Below are 22541 nucleotides of genomic sequence, written 5' to 3'. Positions count from 1 at the left end.
GGAATACCGTGGGTGTACGACTCAGTGATCTATATTCGTGGACAGAGAATGCAAGAGAATCCCACAATTTACCATGAACCAATAATCAGTATAGCCGATATCAGCAGGGTTACCTGAAGCGGAAGAATCTTTTCTCCCACAACTCCCCCAATTGACAATAGCAGCTCTTCAACTCAAGCCAAAGGCAAATTGATCGAGAATGCCCAACAGGGGCAAGATTCTCTACCATCCAATGAGTTAGACATATTTTTACGCATCATTAGAAGAAGAGACTACAAGGTGGTTGAACAACTCAACCAAACTCCAGCCAAAATCTCCATGATGTCTTTACTTATGTGCTCGAAAGCACATCGTGATGCCCAGGGAAAATTTCTGTAAGCTGCCCACGTGTCGCAAGAGATCTTCGTATGCTAATTTGAGGGAGTGGTCAATAACATAGCTACCAGCCTAAGTCTAGGTTTTAATGATGAAGAACTCCCCTCCGATGGAAGGAATCAAAACAAAGATATAAAAATCTTCGTTAAATGTGTGGACACTGTGATGTCAAGAGTCTTAATGGACACTGGATCATCTCTCAACGTGTTGGCAAAGAGTTCTCTTTCAAAATTTACCATTGAGGGACTTGTGGTGAAGCCAAGAGAGCTATTAGTAAGGGTGTTTGATGGGTCAAGGCTAACAGTAATTGGTGAAGTAGATCTTCACATAAAATTGCCCCCATACTTTCTTCATCACTTTCTTCGTGATGGACATGTATCCAACCTAAAGTTGTTTTCTAGGGAGACCATGGATACATGCGGTTGGAGTTGTTACTTCAACACTTCATCAAATGCTCAAATTTCTGGTGAGCAACAAACTAGTATTCGTGGAGGGTGAATAAGATATCATGGTTAGGCACCTAGCATCATTTCGATATGGGGAAGGAGAGGGAGAAGTTAAGAAAATCCGATTTTAATCCTTTGAGATTATCAATGTTGAAATGGTTGGCCCTGTAAAGGAAGTAAAATTTGCTGAATTTCCAATGACCTCCCTAAAAGATACTCAGACTATCATCAAAAATGGACACCCTAAAGGATGGGGAGGGATTCTAGAATTGTCGGTCAATAGGGATCGCTCTGGATTGGGATACAACTCCCAAGACTTGAAGAAGCCAACATCGATTGTTGTAAAGGGGGAAGTTCTCCCTTTATTAGATTTCTTCTCAAGCACCGAGTACCTTGTAGATGGTCATATCTGTGACTTGGAAGAGGATGGTGAAGAAGGACGGATCTATAAGAAGATTGAAGGAAAAGGAGCAAACAACGGAACCGTGTTCGAACTACCTGATGTAACAATGTTGGAGAAGTAATTTCCTTGTTTTTGTTTTTTTCCCCTTAAAAAATCAAAGAACCCATGTCATGCCCAAGGCATGGGGGAATCATTTGTAAGGCCTCCATTAAATTTCCCTTGATATCAAACAATGAAAATCACCACATTTCGCATTCAAATTTGTGATCCTTGTCTTCCATTTGTTTACTAAAATAAAAAAAATGGCAATGTTTTTTCTTTAAAAAAATTTCAAATCATTTTTCTTCCTTTCATACAAATAAAGGCATGAACCCTGAATTGTGCAGATCACCCTTGATTACCACCAATAATGGCTCTATTGTGGTCCTATATGACTTCGGCAATCCAATTAATCACGCTGACAAAGATTGTGATAATGATTGCGAGCTCCCTGAAGAGTTAACACGGCTACTCAAGCAAGAGTCGAAGGTCATACAACCGCACGAGGAATCTGTAGAACTGGTTAACCTTGGAATAAAATAGGAAGCTAAAGAGGTCAGAGTAGGCTCGACTCCATAAGATGAACTGAAGACAAAGTTGGTCAAGCACTTACAAGATTACATGGATGTGTTCGCATGGTCTGACCAAGACATGTCGGGCCTCGATACTGATATCGTGGTCCATCATCTACCCCTCAAAGAGGATCTCCCTCCCATAAATAAAAATCTAAGAAGGACTCTTCCAAACATGGATATGAAGATCAAGGAGGAAGTGAAAAAACAACTAAGTACATGGTTTCTAGCAATTTCCAACTATCCCTAGTGGATCGCCAATATTTTTCCCGTACCCAAAAAGGATGGCAAAATAAGTATTTGTGTAGATTATTGATATTTTAATAGAGAAAGTCCCAAAGACGATTTCCTACTACCCCACATTGACGTGCTAGTGGACAACACCGCTCAATTCTCTGTTTTCTCCTTTATGGACAGTTTCTCCGGTTACAACTAAATCAGGATGGCTCTAGAGGACATGAAAAGACCACTTCCATAACCCCATGGGGAAATTTTGGCTATAACGTCATGCCCTTCGGATTAAAGAATGTTGGTGTGACTTACCAACGAGCCATGGTTACACTCTTTCATGACATGATTCATAGAGAGATTGAGGTTTACGTTGACGATATGATCGCCCAATATCAAACTAAAGAGGAACATATTATCAATCCGGAGAAGCGATTTGAACGGATAAGGACATTTAAATTGAGGCTTAATCCCAACAAATGCATGTTTAAAGTAAGGTTTGGCAAACTGCTAGGTTTTATCATCAGCCAACATGGCATTAAAGTGGATCCTGAAAAGGTGAAGGCCATATAAGCTATGCCTGCACCCGAAATTGAGAAAGAAGTTTGAGGATTTCTAGGTAGATTGAACTAAATATCTAGATTCGTATGTCACTTTATGACCACTTATGAGCCAATCTTCAAACTCCTTCGCAAGGATTAGGCCATCATTTGGAATAATAACTACCAAAATGCTTTTGCGAAAATAAATGAGTATTTACAAGAACCTCCTAATAGGATGTTACATGTGCATGGCGGTCCTTTAATCATGTAACTTATTATCCTTGAAATATCTATGGGATGTCTCCACGACCAACGATATGAGACTGGTAGGAAAGAACATGCCATATACTACTTAAGCAAGAAGTTTACCGATTGTGAGAGTAGATATTAAATCCTTGAGAAGACTTATTGTGCACTTTCTTGGGATGCCAAACGCCTTAGACAGTATGCTCACCCATACAACACTGTTAATCTCCAAGATGATCCCCATCAAGTACCTCTTCGAGAAGTTTTCTCTAACCGGTAGAGTAGCCCATTGGCAAATGGATCTGACTGAGTACGAAATCTAACATGTCACTTAAAATTCCATCAAAGTGCGTGTATTCTCCAACTATCTTGCACAACAACCTTTGGGAAGCTACTAGTCTAAGAGCTTTGAGTTCTCAGACGAGGACATTATGCTAAAAAGGGACTGCGATATACCCGACCCCAAGGAAGGACCAGAACCTGGATCTCGGTGGAATCTTGTATTAGATAGTGCTTATAACACTCACAACAATGTAATTGGGGCAGTCATCACCTCCCCCAACTGGTTTCCATTTACCCTTCACTATAAGGTTATCTTTCCAATGTGCCAACAATATGGCAGAATACGAGGGTTGTATCTTCGGTATTGAGGTTGCAATTGATCTTAGGATCAAAATTCTTGAAGTCTACGAAGATTCGGCTTTGGCTATCAGCCAAGTCAAAGGAGACTAGGAAGCTCGAGATCACAAGCTCATCCCTTAAAAGGAACATGTCTTGAAGCTAATCCCATGCTATTACGAGACTACATTCAACCATATCCACGAGAGGAAAATCAGCTGGCTGACGCCCTGGCCACCTTGTCATCCATGTTTAAGGTCAAATGGAAAAATGAAGCACCAACTTTCCACCTTAACTACATGGACGAGCCTGCTTCCTATTTGGCAACCAAAGACGAAGACGACGATCATCCTTGGTTCTATGACATAATGAAATTCTTGGAGAGCCAGGAGTACCCTGAGGATGCATCCATCATCGACAAGAAGTATCTTCGGAAGTTGTCATCCAAGTTCTTCTTAAGCAGAGTGGTATTATACAAGAGGAATTATGATTCAGTTTTGCTTAGATGTGTGAACAAGTACGAAGCAAACCAAATCATAATGAAAATCCACGAGGGATCCTTCGGGACACACGCCAGTGGACACACCATGGTAAAGAAAATCTTGAGAGTCGGTTATTATTGGATGACTATGGAAGTTGATTGTTATCGCCACGTCCAAACATACCACAAATATGAAATCTACGTCGACAACATCCATGTGTCACCAATGCCACTCAATGTCCTCACCTTGGATATTTTCCATGTGGTACATTGACGTAATCTGACGTATTGAGCCAACTGCCTCAAACGGACATCGCTTCATCTTGGTAGCCATAAACTACTTCACTAAATGGCTGGAGGCAGTCTCCTACGCTAATGTCACAAGACAAGTAATGGATCATTTGTCCTTACGGGGTCCCCAAAAAGATCATTATTGATAATGGATCTAAACTCAATAATAAAATGGTAAAAGAGCTTTGTCGAAGCTTCAAAATGGAACACCATAACTCGTTGCCTTATAGGCTCAAGATGAATGGCATTGTCGAGGAAGCTAATAAGAACATCAAGAAGATCGTGCAGAAAATGGTAGAAACCTTCAAGGATTGGCACGAAATGCTCTCATTCGCATTACATGGATACCGCACCTCAATACGTACCCCCACTAGTGCAACCCCCTTCTCTCTAGTGTATGGTATGGATACAGTCCTGCCTATTGAAGTAAAGATTCATTCCTTAAGGATTTTGACCAATTTAAGCTTGACAAATCCGAGTATGTACAAGCCCGATTTTACCAGCGGGACCTCATTGATGAGAAGCGCTTGGTCGCCATCTGCCACGGCCAACTATACCAGTAGTGCATCAAAAGGACCCATGATAAGAAAGTTTTCCCCGCAGCCTCAAGGCCAGAGTCCTCGTATTGAATAAGATGCTACCGATTCATACAGACCCAATGAGCAAATGGACGACAAAATATGGAGGTCCATATGTTGTAAAAAGGTTTTCTCTAGAGGAGCCTTGATCCTTGCAACTATGTAAGGCGAAGATCTTCCATCCCCCGTAAACACAAATGCAGTCAAAAAATACTACGCTTAAAAAATAGAAAAGAAAAAGCCCAATAAGTTGAAAACTAGAAAGGGTGACTTATGCAATAATGGGTATCCCGGTAGACCAAAAACCCAAAAGGGAGGTGTAGGAAAACGTTATGGATTCATAAAAGCGAGAGGCTGCATCATGCGTAAGAATTTTCTTCACTCATCAGCAAGTCAATCTAGTCACTCTCCTTCTGAAGCAAGACCAAAGGACAATCAAGGACATAAGGACTATAGCAAAACTGAAACCTGGTGAAAATCTAAGTTATTTCATTGCCATTATAGCTTTTCAATTTCTTTTTGTAATCTCCTCTTTTAGAAATTGCTTCCTTTGTACAAATCACCCACTTTTGGGACCTTTATATCAATAAAATTAAGTCCATCATTTATGCTCTGTGTTTTTACTTTTTCCTGCTTTGTTTACGAAATGTAACTTTTTCTTAAATCGACATGACATTGGAATTTTTTTAGTAAATAACTTTTACTCAGAAAAACTTTTAAAGGAAAACATTGAATTACTTCTCTTTCAAAATTATTTGAAGGTAACCGAAGTCCAACATACTTGGTATATCTCCATGCCATAAAGTCCTATGGGTTTGGCCTAATCAGAGTTCTCCTCGGCAAAAATCCTTGGATATTACACCTATCGTAGCTTGGGCATCAAATATTCTAGTTTCCTATATTTGAAAGTCAGTCCATTCTCCCCAATGATTTATATGCCCAATCATCATTGGAATTGCTAACAAATATTCCCCCGCAAAGGCCAAGCATCAGCATCTTGCATACATAACGTTGTATCATATGAAACTTCTGAAATTCACTACTCAAGATAAGATTTGGAACCTCCTCGACCATTATTAGGAATCTTCCCTAGTAAATTCATCTTTCATTCCCAATATATTTTCCCAAGCAGAGTCAGGTATTTTTAGCCATTGCTAGGAATCGTGACTGAACAACTTTGTTTCCTCTTAAGTTTTCCCCAGAAGAGTCAGGTATTCTAGTCGTCTCTAAATAATCATTGTTGAACTTTTTACCTCCACTTCAAAGTCAGATATTCCATCTGTTGTTGAGAATCTTCACTATATTTTGATTCATCCCTAACCAGAGTCAGATATACCTAGCCTTCACTAAGAATCATTGCTGACATTGTTTCCCCGAATTAAAGTAATCTTTGAACTTGTTCCCCAGCCGAGTAAGATACTTCATATCCATAGCTAAAAATCACCTTTGAACTTCTTTCCCCAGCATAACTCAGGTATTCTAGTCAATGCTAAGAATTGTTACTTATCTGTTCTCTTCTCCAGCTAGATTCAGGTATTCCATATGTTGCTAGGAATCATCACTGGATTTTCTTTTCCTCAAACAGAGTGAGGTATTCGAATTATTGTAAGGAAACCTCATTGAACTATTTGATCTCCCCAACAGATTTCAGGTATCTTACTCGTTGCCAGTAATCGTCATTCCACTTCTATATTTCCTCAGCAGAGTCAGGTATTCTAGTAGTTGCTTAGAATCGTTGTTGTATCCTCTTGAGAAGCTTATCTCCAAACTAAGTCAGGTATTCCTAGTCGTTGTTAGGAATCGTCATTGACTACTTGGGTTTATATCTCAATTCGAGTCAGCTATTCTAGCCTTCGCTAGGAATCGTCACTGAATGACTTCTTTTCCCCACAGAGTCGGGTATTCTAGCTGTTAATGAGAATCGTCACCGTACCACGTCATTTTCTTCAGGAAATTCGAGTATTATATATATGTCATTAAGAATCATCATTGTACCCATGTATCATCTCCACTGAGTCAGGTATTCTAGTCGTTGCTAAGAATTATCACTGAATTCACTTTGTTGATCCCCAATAGATATCAGGTATTCCAGCCGTTGCTAGCAATCGTCGCTGATTCTATTTATTTCCCCATTAAATTTGGGTGTTCCAGTCATTGCAAAGAATTACCTTTATTTTTATCCCTATCCGTTGCTAAAGGTAATCACCCTTTCCTGTTACCAATATTCGCATTCCCTAGCAGAGTTTCTTCCCTATCCTTCTTCTTGGAGTTTTAACATCAAACTCTCTTCCTTGAAGAGATACTTATGTTTCATGACATTCATAGCATTGCATACAAGACATCATATTCATTTCCCAACAATTGGTCTCATATCAAGATCAACTTCCATCCCCACAAACACTTTCCCACATATAATTTCCCAGTAAATAAACTCATATTTCTATCATCCCCGACAGGGAAAATTTCCGGTTGCTCTTTTTAGCATTTAATCATCTCCTACCATGAATGCATTGGAACTCGTTGCTATCCATACATCTGGGTCCGAGAATATTAAACAGGAGCAGTTGTCACACGCTCAAATTTAACCTACCTCCACATCACCTTCTTGAGCCCTAATTCATGAACATACATCCCATACATGTTCATTTATCCTTAACAATCCATAATATCCACAAACTCGAGGAATGTGTTCATCTATGAAGCCTCAATAGCCTTTAGCCATTTTGGAGTGTTCTCCAGCCACCTTAACCCTAATTTATATCCTCAAGCATCCAACAAAGCTTGAAGGATCACTCAATTCATCTCACTCACTCTTCAAACCCAATTTGGATGGTGAGTCCCCCTTGAAGATGCATCGAGATTCATCTAGTCACCCAAGGACCCTAACCCTAGTTCTTGACCCTCATTTGGCTTGCACAAGTCATGATTCACCACTGATCTTGACCATGTAATTGAGGAACCCTAAAATCCAAAATTTGTTCATGCACTAAACCTTTGAAACAACTAAATATGACCCTTTCATCACCAAGCCCTAACCACGATTCTTGATGAAGCTTGTGGTGCAAGAAACCCTAATTTCACCATCCTTTGATCATTGACCTTACTTTATTTTGATCACCCAATCACCCCACCACTCATTCAACATAAATTCATTTCAATTACAACCATAATTCACCATTTAAACACTCATCCAATGCATGTTTCAAGTCCATGGTTTGATCATGATTTTTGAACTTTCAAGGCATTTGATTCATCCATGAACTTGACCTAAAATCATCCCCGAAAGCTCTAAGTCTTATTTTCCATCATGATATGATCATATGAACGTAAAACATCCACCATTGTGCTTTGAAAATCAAGAATTCATAAAATCACATTTTTATGTCATGTTGGTTGGTCACATTTTGGCTAGAATGGCCTATGGCAAGTTCCAATGTCCATAAATTTCTCGTTTGACAAGATATTTAAGGTCTTCTTTGATGAAAATTTCCTAAATAAGTTCCTCTTCAACTTTGTTTAAATGTCTAAGACCTAATTCATTGAGCAAGGACCCCAATTTTTGCGTTGGTCAAGCTAGTCCAATATGCCTATATTTCATTGTCAGCCAACGAGGTATTGAAGTAGACCCTGAAAAGGTAAAGGCCGCACAAGCTATGCCTACACCTAACACTAAAAAGGAGGTCCGAGGATTCCTGAGGAGATTGAATTACATAGCTAGATTCATATCTCATCTCACGTCCACCTGTGAACCAATCTTTAAATTACTTCGCAAAGATGAGGTCATCATATGGAACAACAACTGTCAAAATGCCTTTTAGAAAATGAATGAGTACTTACAATAACCCCCAATTCGGATGCCTCATATGATTAACATTCCTTTAATCATGTACCTCACAGTCCTTGAGGTGTCTATGGGAAGCGTCCTCAGATAAGATGACGAAATTGGAAGAAAAGAGCATGCCATATACTACTTAAGTAAGAAGCTTATTGATTACGAAAGTAGGTATTTGGGGCTTGAGAAAACCATTTGTTCACTTGCTTGGGCTTCCAAACACCTAAGGAAATACATGCTCACACACACGAAGCACCTAATATCAAAGATGAACCCAATCAATTACATCTTAAGGAAGCCTGCTCTAACCGGTAGAATAACCCTTTGGAAAATGGGCTTAACCGAGTACGACATCTAACATGTAACTCAAAAATATACCAAATAGAGTGTACTATTAGATTATCTTGAACATCAACCTTTAGAGGACTACAAATCTATGCACTTTGAATTCCTTGGTGAGGATATCATGTCGATAAGAGATTGCAACATCCCTTGCCCCAAAGAAGGACCAGAGCCTAGGTCATGGTGGACACTTGTGTTTGATGGAGCTCATAACGCTCATGGAAATGGCATTGGGGCAGTCATCATATCCCCGACGGGTTTTCACGTACCTTTCACTCAAAGGTTGTGCTTTGATTGTACAAACAATATGGCAGAGTACGAGCCTTGAATCATTGGTATAGAAGCTTCTATAGATCTTAGGATAAAATTCTTGAAGTTTATGGAGATTCAACCTAAGTTATCATCCAAATCAAAGGAGATTGGGAAGCCCGAGATCACAAATTCATCCCTTACAAGAAGCATGTCCTAAAGCTGGTCCCGTACTTTAACAAGATTACATTCTATCACATTCCTAGAGAGGAATATCAGTTGGCTCGCACCTTAGAAACTCTTTCATCTATGTTTAAGGTCAAATGGAAATATGAAGCACCATCTTTCGAACTTGACTACTTGGACGAGACTGCTTATTGTTTGGTGGCTAAAGAAGAAGCTGATGGCCATCCTTGGTTTTATGACATCATGAGGTACTTGGAAAGCTAAGAATATCCTGAGAACTCATCCATCACCGACAAGAAGTATCTCCAAAAGCTATCAACCAAGTTCTTCTTGAGTGGATGGGTACTTTACAAAAAGAATTATGATTCGGTCTTTCTTAGATGCATAGATAAAAGCGAAGTAATCCGGATTATAATGGAAATCCTTGAAGGGTCTTTTGGGACACATGTCAGTGGACACACGATGGTTAAAAAAATCTTAAGGGACGACTACTACTGCATGACTATGGAGGTTGACTGCTACCGCAACATCCAAACATATCATAAATTCCAAATCTATGCCGACAAGATTCATGTACCTCCAATACCATGCAATATCCTTTCACCACCTGGGCCTTTCACCATGTGGGGAGTTGACGTGATTGGACGCATTGAGCCGACTACCTCAAACAAACAATGTTTTATCTTGGTAGCTATAGATTCTTTCACCAAATGGGTGGAAGTAGTCTCGTACGCTAATGTCACAAGATATGTGGTGGCTTGTTTCTTGAAGAAAGAGATCATTTGGAGTTATGGGGTACCCAATAAGATCATTACTGATAATGGGTATAACCCTAATAACAAGATGATGAAAGATCTTCAAGATCTAACATCATAACACATCACTATACCAGCCAAAGATGAATGGTGTTGTCGAGGCAACCAACAAAAACATCGAGAAGATCATGCAAAAGATGGTGGAAACCTATAAGGGTTGGCATAAGATGCTCACATTTGTGTTACATCGCTATCGTGCATCTTTACGTACCTTCACTAGGGAAACCCCTTTCCCTCTTGTGTATGGAATGTATGCAATCCTTTCTGTTGAATAAAAGATTCCTTCCTTAAGGATTTTGACCGACATCAAGCCCGATGAAGCCAAATGGGTAGAAGCCAAATTTGACCAGCTGAACCTCATTGATGAAAAGCGGCTAACGGTCATCTGCCATGGTCAGCTATACCAAAAGTGTATGAAGAGGGCAAATGACAAGAAAGTCTTAACCCAAAGCCTCAAGGATGGAGACCTTGTGTTAAAGAAGATTCTACCAATTCACACTAACCCTAGGGGAAAATGAACGCCAAACTATGAAGTCCCATACGTTGTAAGAAAGGTCTTCTATGGAGGAGCCTTAATACTTTCAACTATGGATAGTGGCGATCTTCCATCCCCTGTGAATGCGTATGTGGTAAAAAAAATACTACGCTTAAAAAAAGAGAAAGAACCCGATAAGTTGAAAACCCGAAAGCGAGACATGCAAAAAGTGGCATCCCGGTAGACCGCAAACTCGAAAGGGAGGTCTAGGAAAAAATTCGGGATTCATAAAAGAGAGAGGTTACATTCTGCAAAGAATCTTCCACACACCCAGTGAGTCAATTCAATCACTTTGTTCCGAAGAAATATCCGAGGACTTTTGAGGACATAAGGACTATAGCAGAATCAAATCTTGGTGGAAATCCGAAATGTTTCCATTTCCATTATAATTTTTTCAATTTCTTTTGCAATTACCCCTTTTAGGGATTGTTTCCTGTAAGACCCCAATTTTGACCCTAAGGTCCCTCATGCTATATCATCATTGGCATTGGCTTTGTGATCACACCTTGGTATCCTCCCCACCCCTCATTCATTGGGTTTGCATTAGGAGAAATCACCAAGCATATTTTATTGTATCATACCTTGTTTTATTTGTTCACTAACTAAAATGCCAAAAATATGTTTATGTGTAGTTTTATTTCTCTTGTAGGTAATGTGTGTTAATCTCTGTGATTAGCAAGTGCACGAATAAGGTCAAAGTAATATAAAAGAATATCGATCCCACAGAGACCAATCGTCAATCTATTGAATACTATCGTTACTGTGTTTATCTAAGGCGGTATAAAAGAGATATTTGGTTTGCAAAATAACGGTAAATAATAAATGCAGGTAAAGACAGGTTGAATGTAATTCATGTCAGTTAGGCGATGTTTCGATTGTCTAAATAAAACTACTTATGAGGCAATATTTTCTACTCTTGAAAAGGATCCTTTTAACAGGAACTGTCGCTTTCGATTACCCTTAAATTAAGGCCTTTTATTGTCACATATAAAAGGCGCGCAGAACGCTAAAGTAGTAAACCTATTTTTAAGAAATGAGACTCATAGACTTAGTTGAAAAGTGAAATGAGACTCATAGACTTAGTTGAAAAGTGATAAAGATTCCTAGTTACTATGCCAGGGTGCTTTCGCACTCCTCGAATAATTAAAACTAACCAAGTTTGTTTTAGAAAACTTAAGTTAAAAATCAAAACAACCTTTAAAGTATTTCTACAGATTTCAATATGTGAAACATCACTTTAATCACGATCCTTACATTCTAACCTTTAAAGGATTTAGCCAGACATGGTAACGCAAACAGACATAATGGTGTTAATCATAATGAAAAGTTTGTTTTAGAATGTGAGGTGTAGAGAGCGAGTAAAGTGTGTAAAATAAATAAAGTAAGGCGAGTGCGGAAAGTAAATAAAATAAAGCGAGTGCGGAAAGTAAATGAAGTAAAGCAAGTGCGGAAAATAGATAAAATAAAGCGAGTGCGGAAAATAAATAATGTAAAAGCGATGCGAGAAATAAATAAAGCAAAAGCAATGCGGGAAATAAATAAAGTAAAAGCAATGCGGGAATTAAATAAATAAAGCGATAAATAAGAACCTTCTCCAAACGGAAGCTTCGATTTTGATACAAAAATAAACCTCCGACTCCTGAAGCTAAAGACGACAGAAACTCGAAGTGATCCAACTCAATCTCACAATGGTGCGATAACCCCCCGATGTGACGAATTATCACTATTACAAATGATAACTATATGCTTAGTGTTGTAAAACTAAGTTGGATGATAGAAAACAAAATGAAATGAGCTATTTATAGAGATACTCAGCAGTTTGTAAAGACCATGATGCCCTTCAACTTCCCCTTAGTGGGCTTTAGTGGGAACGTGATTTCCAAAGATGGCGCCCGCCATCCCTTCGTGGCGCCCGCCATGTGTGTAAATGGGGTGAATCATGGAAACATAGCGGTTACCTCCTGGGTTAGGGCTGGTGACTCATGGCTTCCCCTATAGCGGCCGCCATGTGCAACGCCATGTGTGTAATTTCGCCGAAAATCCCTAATTTTAGGTCTTTTTGCTTCGTTTCTTCCAAAAGTGTCTGAAAGTGCTAAATATCTGAAAACAAGAGAATAGAGGGCATATTACAAATAAAATGAAGATAAAGTCCTAATAAACATGTGAAATTCGAGTCAAAAATACGGTGTAATTCGGTGTGATCAAACTCTCCCACACTTAAACCTTTGCTTGTCCTCAAGCAAAACTCTTTATAGTTTATGCAAGAAAATCAAAATCAACTAGAGTTCATTCGAGGGAAAAAGAGTTACGAGTTCATTAAAGGAATGTATCGATAGGTACTAAAGGATCGAACTAAGGGTATTGTAGTGACACTTCCCGCAATTGCGGTCGTAGGCTTCGTTCCTATACAAATCAATCCACATTACCCCACCATACCTAAGCCTTCTTTTTGTTTTCCTAAGGTCATTTTTATTCAAGTGCAATCACATTAAGCTCGTTATCTATATATACTCATAGTAAAGTGACCGGTTAGTGATTATGATCTTAAGCATGGGGCTCTGGTACATAAGTTGGAGTAGCCCTTTTATTAATCCCAATTTACGGTCGTAGGGGATTGGATCGTAATCCACCCTACCAAGTTCAGCACCAGATACCTCTGAACCGACAAGCAAATAGGCTTTTTATTTTATTTTTCTAAGCATGGGGCTACGGTACATAAGTTGGTGTAACCCCTTTATTCGACCCAATAAGCATGGGGTAAATGACCGTGTGAGAGTCACTTAGCCCAGATTTTCATGCGGTTTGGGAACAAAGCAGGGATTTCTGTGATCATTCTCTAATTTTCATCGGCCCCCTATGTAGAGCATGCTTAAGCTGAAGCTGACTGCTAGGATAAACTACTTATGGACCTATTTGGAACAAAAACTAGGGCTACATCATATGGGGTATCAGGATCGACTCTTATACTCATGAAGCCTAAGGTGTTAAGACAATACCGATTTTTGAAAAAGTTTTCCCAAGTCTTTTACATCCTATTATAAACCTGTCATGTAGCTTGAATGTTCAAGATGTACTATTTTCTTGGCTAATTTTTTTTTGGTAAGGTTAAAGAAATGGGGAAAATAAGGATACACTTACACAAATGACTCGTCAGACACATGTTATTTTATTGAAAGGGAAAAACAAGCGACTAAAATAAATAAAACTTACTAAAAGTAAAGGAAAGCGATAAAAAGCAATAAAAGTAAAGGAAATCAATAAAGATAAGGGAAAGATGAAAAGCGATAAAATCTCCTCCCACACTTAAACCGAACATTTTCCTCAAAGTTTCGATGTGAGATAGGGTAGGAGTAACCTGGAAGAGAGAGAGAGATCTAGGGGTGAGCACCGGTACCGTCACTGCCCTAGTCAGGATGCCTGGGTCGACGATGTCTGGATCGAGTACTAAGTCCTTCTTGCAGCTGCCGAGAGCGACCTAGGAGAGCTCCTTAGTTGACCTCGATGAGAGCGAAGTGACGCTCATTAGACTGTGGCATGCGTTGGTGCTCATTAGTGATCGCAAGCAAAGACTCGGTGACAGCCCGATGTGCTCGCTCACTACGCTGCTGGGAAGCTACCATAAAACTCATATTGTCTGACAGTTGTTGGTTTATGGTATTCAGGAGGGTGTCACGCCTTTCCTCATGAGCCATGTGCTCGCGCCACATCTCCTCGGTGATGTAGAAACTGGGAGTGGTACCTGCAAAAGGGTTAGAGGAAGAAGGTGCGGTGTGTGTAGGTGATGCAACAGGAATATCATGAGCTGGCGACTGGTCGCGCCGATCATACACATCGTCGGTTCCTTTCCCTTCGTCCATAGGAACGTTAGGTGGCAAAGGACCGGTAAATGGTGGAGCATCAAGATCGTATGTCCCATTCCTCGCATGTCGCACATCCGTACGCTGAGAGCAAGGTAGGACAATGATGGGTACAGCTGTACCATGTATCATAAGATAGAAACCACCTTCTCGCTGTACCTTGCATAATTTCATATCATTCAAAAACTTCAAGTTAATGGTGCGGTGAGGGAGTTGTTCCAAGGTAGCTAACTCAGTGTGTAGATTCAACGCTCTAGCGATGGAGGTAATTAAACCACCGAAAGAGATGGTTCCTCCTTTCTTAAGGATGGCAGACATATGGGCTAACATGAAAGGAACATGATTGATCATGCAATTAGTAAGGCACCCCTATAAAAATAGCAATTGTCGGGCATTTACTTTGTTAGAATTTTCCCGGCTAAATATAGTACATGCCAAAAGGTATCTAAAATTACGTATGACCGGGTTATGGATGTTAGAAGCCAAAATTCCCTCAAAGGAAGTGACATTCACATTCGATAATCGGTTCCAAAAAGTAAATGCCTCGATTGCCCATTCAGCAACTAAGGGCGTCTCACAAATAACATCATCACCATAAGGCATTCCGAGCAATCCCGCTAAAGCATCGGTAGTGTACTAGTATTCTACATTAAACATCCTAAAGTAAATGGAATTTAATGGATTTTTGGTGGAGGGTTGGAGAAGTGAAGATGGAAACTTGTTGGTTTATAGTGAAAGTGAGAAGATTGGAAATTCTTATGAATGTGGTAGAGTTTGGAGAAGAAGAGACTAGGTTTGGAAAGGTTGAAGAAGGTATAAATATTGGAGAAGGTAAATCTGACCGTTAAGTCATGGCGCCCGCCATGTGTTCGGAAATGGTTTGGGTCGGCTGTGTTGTTTGCTTCTTGGGCCTTAATCCTTCTCGTCTTCATTTTTGTAATGGGGGGTGTACATAGGTATCCACGAATGCTGTTTTTTTTTTTTTTTGATTTTAAGCTTGATAAAATAAAATGAAACGAAAATAAAAATAAAACAAAATAAAGCAAAACAAAATTAAATAAAACAAAACAAAATAATACATAAAAAGATAGTAAAGTAAAAAAAAATAATGGACATAAAAAACATAATAATTATAAAATATATATATATATATATATATATATATATATATATATAGATATATATATATATATATATATATATATATATATATATATATGTGTGTGTGTGTGTGTGTCTGTGTGTGTGTGTGTGTGTGTGTGAGAAGAGTCAATAATACTTCACGAGTTCAAAGATCTTAGGAAATAAAGCAAGCATAATGTCATAGGAAATGATAGAAATAGGCATGAATAATAAATACGGGAAAAAAAATAGGAAAATTCAAACGGTATTTCTCGGCCCATAATGGCATCAACGCTCTGGATATAGTGGAGTTTCTTCGACCTCGTAGCCTCGAAGCTCTGCGATCTGGCGTCGAAGATCGGCGATCTCATCATGCAGCATATCAGTCTCGGTGTCGTGAGAGGCAACTGCTACCTCGACCTGCAGGGCAACACCACCAAGCTCCTGGCGAAGCTCGGCTATCTCCATGTGAAGCTTAACCAATTCGGACTGCATGCTCGGAGTCTGGAGATTAGGATTGTTGGTACGGACTTTAATTCTGATCGGTGCAATGTTCGGGGCATCTACAGTCTCTCCCTTCCCTTCTATGGCATAAACTCAGTTGCCCTGATCAATGACACAAGTCACCTAAGGGTCAGGTAAAGTGAAGTAGTGAATGGTCTCACCCTTAATTAACAGTCTGTACTAATCTGGACGGAAAAAGGATCTCCTCATCAGACCACAGTCTAGGCAAAAATCAACATCCATCAAGGTGTAGCTGCAATAAGGTGTCAGGTGAGACAGTCTCCTATCGAGTCCCAAGGCTGAGGCTATGTGAGTCAGAGTGCTTCCGACATGAATGGGGCTCGCAGCAGAGTGAGCAGTATTGTGTAAGCTCTCAACCAAGAAGGCTCCACAATCTACCGAGCGTGACTGAGTAGTGCAGTACATGAAGAAGATCTCTTCAACACACATGCGTATCAGGGTCGCTCTTCCCTAGAAAGATGTGGGCAATGATCATCTGGAAGTTTCGGAAATCAGAGTTGTGAATTTTGTTGGAGATCTGGGTTGAGGGGTCAGGACTACCTCCACATGTGATATCGCTCCAAAACTTCTCGACGTCTCGGCTCAGAAAGTAGCTCATCGGGAGCTCGGACGAAGCATCATAGGCAGTCTGGAAAACAAGCTAGTCGCCAAAATGCTTGTGGTTGAAGGCATATTCTACCCCAAACAATTTGAAGTTAATGTATCCTCCATTGCTGGCGTGGCTAACATAAGGCTCGTAGACAAGCGAGCTCAGGAACTCCAAATTCAGGTTCCTGTAGGTCACGTGCGTAGCATCTGTATATTCGTCCCACTGTAACTGATTGCATAAGTTCCTGACACTAGGCTCATTGCCCACTACCTCCATGCAGCTTGAGTCGGGATATCTAGTAGGCATCATCTGGCGCTGTGAAAGCATGTTGTAACGCTGCTCTTAGACTGGGTCACGGAAGATTACTAGCATGGTGTCGATATTCTCCATTCCTGAAAAGTTAGATTAGAAACAGAGGACACCTGAAATCACAAATATTATAACTGTTAGTCTCCACATAGATATACATACATATAAAATAAATAAATATAAACTAAAAATAGTAAAAGTAAAGGAAAGGAAATCATGGGTTGCCTCCCATGCAGCGCTTGTTTATCGTCGTTAGCTTGATGGTTCGAACTTTATATGTTAGAGGTAGGAACTGGAGGTTCAGTCAGAGTCTGGTCATGACATTTTATGGGTATGTCACCTCCTTGGTATGGCTTCAATCTTTGTCTGTTTACCACGAATGGATTGCATGAGTTGTTTCGGATTTCGACTGCCCTAGATTTCAGGATTTTGGACACCTCAAAGGGGCTTGTCCATCTCGAACGCAGCTTACCTGGAAAAATACGTGATCTCGAATTTAAGAGAAGAACAAAGTCTCCTATATTAAATTCCTTTTTCACGATCCTCTTGTCGTGCCAAGCTTTGGTTCTCTCCTTGTATATAACGGCATTTTCGTAAGCGTTCTGGCGAAGTTCCTCCAATTTATAAATATCAAGAACTCGCTTCTTTCCAGATGCTAAGTTGTCCAAGTTTAGGGTCTTGATGGCCCAATATGCCTTGTGCTTGAGTTTGAAAGGTAAGTGGCATGACTTCCTGTAGACCAACTGGTACGGTGTAGTTCCAATGGGGGTCTTGTAAGCAGTTTTGTAAGCCCACAGTGCTTTTGTTAGTTTTTCAGACCAATCTTTTCTAGATATTGATACAGTTTTCTCCAAGACCTGCTTAATCTCTCTATTGGATACTTCCACTTGACCATTAGTCTAGGGGTGATATGGTGTTGCTACTATGTGTTTTACTCCATATTTCCTTAGGAGCTTGTTAAATATTCTGGATATAAAATGCGATCCACCATCGCTTATGGCAAGTCGTGGAACTCCAAATCTAGGAAAGATATTGTTCTTGAACATCTTGATGATTACTCTTGTGTCGTTAGTGGGTGCGGCTATAGCTTCTATCCCCTTGGACACATAGTCAACTGCTACCAAAATGTACTTGTTTTCCAATGAAGATGGAAAAGGTCCCATGAAATCTATACCCCAAACGTCAAATAGTTCTAGTTCTGGAATGTTCTTCAAAGGTATTTCGTCACGACTTGAGATGTTTCCAACGCGCTGGCACCGGTCACATCGGACAATATAAGCATGGACATCACGGCATAATGTCGGCCAATAAAGACCAACTTGAAGGATCTTAGCGTATGTCTTGGATTTGCTTGAATGTCCACCATAAGGTGAACAATGACAATGTTCTATGATGTTTCTGACTTCTTCTTCCGGGACACAACGTCGAAATATGTTATCAGTTCCTCTATTTAAAAGGAGTGGTTCGTCCCAATAGAAGTGTTTTATATCCTTAAATAACTTCTTCTTCTATTGATAGTTGAGGTCAGGTGGTATGATATCAGCAGCTAGATAGTTCACAAATCAGCGTACCATGGTACTTTGCTAATTTATGAAATCGTCCCAAGGTTGTCTCTATTAGGTTCAAGGGGAGTGGAATCTATCTTAGCTACTAGTCTGTGATAAGTGAAGTCATTATTTATGGGTAAATAATCTGGCTTTAAATGCTCTAATCTGGAAAGATGGTCACCAACTACGTTTTCTATTCCTTTTTTGTGTCTATTGTCTAAATCTAATTCTTGTAGCAAAAGGATCCACCAGAGTAATCTAGATTTTGCATCCTTTTTGCTCTGAAGGTAACAAATAGTTGCATGGTCTGTATAGACTATAATCTTAGATCCTACAAGATAAGACCTAAATTTATTGATTGCGAAGACTACAGCTAGGTGTTCCTTCTCCATTGTTGTATAATTTAATTGAGCGGCGTCTAGTGTTCTACTAAAGTAATATATTACGTGAAGTTTCTTATATTTTCTTTTCCCTAAAACAACTCCTATAGAGAAATCGCTAGCATCACACATTATCTCGAAGGGTTTAGTCCAATCTCGGGTTTGTAGAATGGGTGCTGAGATTAACGCTTGTTTTAACTAGTTAAAGGCTTTGATGCATTTCTCATCAAAAATGAATTCGATGTCTTTCATCAGAAGGCCGGTCAAGGGCTTTGTTATTTTAGAAAAGTCTTTCGTAAAGCGTCGGTAGAAACCGGCGTGTCCAAGGAAACTACGAACTTCTCTAACTGTCTTAGGAAGGTTAAGGTTTTCTATAACTTCTATTTATGCTTTATCGACCTTAATGCCTCTCTCAAATATTATGTGTTCTAATACTATCCCTTCTTTAACTATAAAGTGGCACTTCTCCCAGTTTAACACTAGGTTAACTTCTACGCATCTCTCTAGGATTTTCTCATGGTTAATAAGGCAGTCTTCAAAGTCTAATCCACACACTGAGAAGTCGTCCATGAATACTTCCATAATTTCATTGAGATGATCTGTAAAGATTGACATCATACAATGTTGGAAAGTAGCTGGCGCATTACAGAGTCCAAACGGCATTCGTCTGTAAGCAAACGTTCCGTAGGGACAAGTAAAGGTTTTTTATCTCTTGATCCTCGGGGTGTATGGGTATTGGGAAAAATACATAGTATCCATCAAGATAACAAAAGTAAGAGTGTCTGACAAGACGCTCCAGCATTTGATCTATGAATGGAAGAGGGAAATGGTCTTTCCTAGTTGCCTTATTGAGCTTCCTATAGTCTATGCACATACGCCATCTTCCTTCTATGCGTTTAGTGACATGCTCTCCTTTTTCGTTCTGCACAACTATGATGCCTCCCTTCTTGGGTACCACATGCAACGGACTTACCCATTTACTATCAGAGATCTGATAGATTATACCAGCTTCCAGTAGTTTAAGGACTTCCTTCTTCACCACCTCGCTCATCACAGGGTTAATTCGCCTCTGATGTTCTCTGGAAGGTTTTGAATCCTCCTCTAGTGAGATCCTGTGCATACACACGGATGGGCTAATACCTTTTAAATCAGAGATGTTGTACCCTAAGGCAGAGAGGTATTTTCTTAAAACGTTCAAGAGTCGATTCGTCTCCTCTTGGTTTAAGGTGGCACTAACTATTACAGGACGGTCCATTTCTTCATCCAGGAACTCACATCTTAGGTTCTCGGGTAGTTCCTTAAGTTCTTGTGCTGGTTTTTGAGAATTAGGTGAAGGGTCTGGAGTAAGATCCAAACATTCGTCAGTGAGAGGTTTTGTTTCCTCTAACTCGTCATCCTTTTCATTCGGGTTTGAAAATGGTTCGACCTTAGGTTCTCCCTAATCAAATTCTCTTATGCATTCATTTATGATATCGATCGCATAACATGCGTCTCCTAGAATTGGTTCCATCAGGAATTTCGAAAGAATGAACTCGATCTTTTGTTTCCCTACTTTGAAGGTTAATTTCCCTCTTTTGACATCTATTATAGCTTCGATTGTTGATAAGAATGGTCTACCTAAAAGGATAGGGGTATCTTTGTCTTCTTTGATATCCATGACCATAAAGTCTGTTGGGATATAAAGTTGACTGATCCTAACCGGGATGTCTTCTAAAATGCCTACAGGATACTTAACAGACCTATCGGCTAATTGAAGAGACATCTTAGTTGTTTGCAATTCTCCTAGGTTTAATCTCTTACAAACAGCTAAGGGCATTAAACTTACACTAGCGCCTAAGTCTAGGAAAGCTTTTTCGATCACATGGTTTCCTAAAATGCACGGTATAGAAAAACTACCAGGGTCTTTCTCCTTCTTAGCAAGTTTATCCTCAGAAATAAAGTTGCATTCCAAGGGTTTTGGATCATCGAGCCTATGCTTGTTAGTTAAGATGTCTTTGAGAAATTTGGCGTAAGAAGGAATTTGGGTGATAGCTTCTGTGAAAGGTATCTCTACATGAAGCTTTTCTATCACTTTTATAAATTTTTGATATTGGTTATTGACTTTGGTTTGTTTAAGTCTTTGCGGATATGGGATTGGTGGTTTGTAAGTTTTATCCTTGGCTTCACCTTCTTGGTTGGTTTATTTCTTAGGTTCCTCTAGTTCCTCTTCTTGGTTGGTAGGCACATTCTCTTTAGAAGATTTGGACTCGCTCATTGCTGGGTTCTGAGGCCCTTCGTAAGAGGTTCCACTTCGTAACGAGATAACGTTAGCTTGCCCTCAAGGGTTCGGTTGAGGTTGTCCAGGAAATTAGCCTCTAGGTGTAGTTTGTGAGGCTTGGTTTTGTGCTACCTGTGAGATCTGGTTTTCAAGCATCCTGCTGTGAGTGATTATCTGGTCAACCTTGGTTCCTAATTGCGTTATAAGTTCGTTTACGTGAATTTTTTGGTTTAGGAATTCTTTATTTTGCCGAGTCCGGCCCGATATAAAGCCTTCCATGATCTTCTCAAGGTTAGACTTCTAGGGCACATCTTGCATAGGTGGATTTGGTTTTTGGGCTTGATAATCTTGCGGTCTCTGAGGTGCATTATTTTGGATAGGGTTCGAGATTCTATGAGAGAAATTTGGATGATTCTTCCATCCAGGGTTGTAAGTGTTTGAAAATGGGTTCCCTTGGGCGTAATTCACTTGGTCGGTATTTAGTTTGTTCAAAAGGTCACACTCCGCCGATTCGTGTCCTTTAGATCCACAGAGTTCGCACTCTGTGTGGACTACTGCTACGGTGTTAGTGTTTTCAGACATATGTTCGATCCTAAGGGCTAAAGTGTCCATTTTCGCCTGCATCATGTCTAGAGAGCTTACCTCATGTATTCCACCATGGGTCTCCTTTTTCTCTATTGATGCTCGTTCAGTTCCCATTCATAATGGTTTTGGGCCATATCCTCAATTAGGTCACAAGCTTCAAGATAAGGTTTGTTCATCAGCACGCCACCTGCGGCGGGGTCGATGCTCATCTTGGTATTATAATGGAATCCATTGTAAAAGGTGTGAACTATCAGCCATTGCTCTAGGTCATGGTGTGGACAGACTCTTAACAGCTCTTTATAACTCTCCCAAGCTTCAAAGAGCGATTCTCCTTGGTTTTGAGCAAATCTAGTTATTTGGTTTCGAAGAACAGCAGTCTTACTAGGGGGGAAATATCTAGCAAGGAATACTCTCCTAAGGTCTTCCCAGGTAGTTATTGAATTAGCTGGAAGTGAATCTAGCCATGAACGTGCTCTATCCCTGAGGGAGAAAGGAAATAATCTTAAACGGATCGCATCGGGTGAAGCGCCGTTAGATTTAAAGGTGTCTGCTAGTTGGATAAAAACTTTTAAATGATATACTAAATTTCCGG

The 22541-nt window shown here is 39.9% G+C and overlaps 1 non-coding gene across 1 annotated transcript; it reads left to right on the top strand.

Moving 5' to 3' along the window:
- Positions 1-22214: 22214 nt before the first annotated feature.
- On the top strand, positions 22215-22320 carry LOC127133167 (small nucleolar RNA R71). Its single transcript, XR_007807160.1, has one exon. It is a non-coding gene; the product is annotated as a small nucleolar RNA R71 (small nucleolar RNA).
- Positions 22321-22541: the final 221 nt, after the last annotated feature.

This window comes from Lathyrus oleraceus, chromosome 3 (assembly GCF_024323335.1).
Source record: "Lathyrus oleraceus cultivar Zhongwan6 chromosome 3, CAAS_Psat_ZW6_1.0, whole genome shotgun sequence".
NCBI lineage: Eukaryota > Viridiplantae > Streptophyta > Magnoliopsida > Fabales > Fabaceae > Lathyrus > Lathyrus oleraceus.
The sequence above is the reverse complement of the archived record's forward strand: the minus strand, read 5'-3'. Positions and strand labels throughout refer to the sequence as shown.